The sequence below is a fragment of the Arachis ipaensis genome, chromosome B09 (assembly GCF_000816755.2).
Source record: "Arachis ipaensis cultivar K30076 chromosome B09, Araip1.1, whole genome shotgun sequence".
NCBI lineage: Eukaryota > Viridiplantae > Streptophyta > Magnoliopsida > Fabales > Fabaceae > Arachis > Arachis ipaensis.
Genome location: NC_029793.2, coordinates 679,585 through 680,789, shown reverse-complemented (window position 1 = coordinate 680,789; position 1,205 = coordinate 679,585).

Sequence of the window (1,205 nt, the reverse complement as noted above, 5' to 3'; positions counted from 1 at the left end):
TAATTAAATAATATTATGCGTACATAAAAAATTAATTATTAATAAATTAATGTGTATAAAAATATATATTTGATATCTTATAAAAAAATTAGGAGTGTTCATAGATCGGATCCGATCCGCATATCCGCGGTGTTTATGCGAATCCGATCCAAAAATTGCGGATATGGATCCGATCCGCAAGACTTTCGGGTCGGATCCGCATATTCGCATATCCTCGAAAATAAAGAAATAAATAAATAAATATTTTTTTATGTTTTATTTCAACTAATAATTATCATATATGTTGTATTATTTTAATTTATTATTTAAGAAAAGTATGTTTAATATTATTTTAAGAGTAAATATATTTAAAAGAATAGAAAAAATGAATTTTATTGATATTTTTTATTAAAAATAAGCTTTTAAAAATATTTTTGTGTTTTGCGAATATATCCGATATCCGATCTATGTGCGGATCGAATCGGATCCAACCTTAAAAACTGCGGATATTGGATCCGATCCGATCCGATAATTTTAGTGCGGATCGGATCGAAATTTTGACCATATCCGATCCGATCCGCGTTCACCCCTAAAAAAAAATTATTATATAATTATAAACAAATTTGATTATTCGCTTAATTTTTTTACGAATTATTTAGTTAAAAAATTATGTGAAATAATATATACATTCATGACTAATTTTCATCGAATGAAATCATGGAATATCATTGGCAATGTTATTTGAAAAAAGGAAGTTTAGAATTATGCAGAGACCATAAAGTGTTAACATTTTCTTCATGAATCTTCTAAAAGAATAATGCCATCAATATCCATATATTACTCATAATCCTTTAATAGTTCTAGTGTTCAAAGGAAAACACCTATTTGCTTTTCATGATTAGAAGACTCACATTCCATCATGAAAGAAAAAAAATGTGATCATGCAAACAGGTAACTTATAAATATCTTTGTAACCAAAAAAGAAAAAAAAAATAAATCTAGTCCATTCAATGAACAAATTAATGCTTCTTTTTTAATTAAAAGAAGAGTACCCTACCCTGCTTTTGTTATCTTCCAATTCAAGTTTCCAAATGTTAGGTGCAAGTTAACAAGTTTCAACATCTCCAACCTTTTTTTTTTTCCCTGTATCAATCACATTCACACCTTCTACACTGATTTTTCACCTTACTCCTTTTGCTTTAGGATGAATTATTGATCAACTAGTT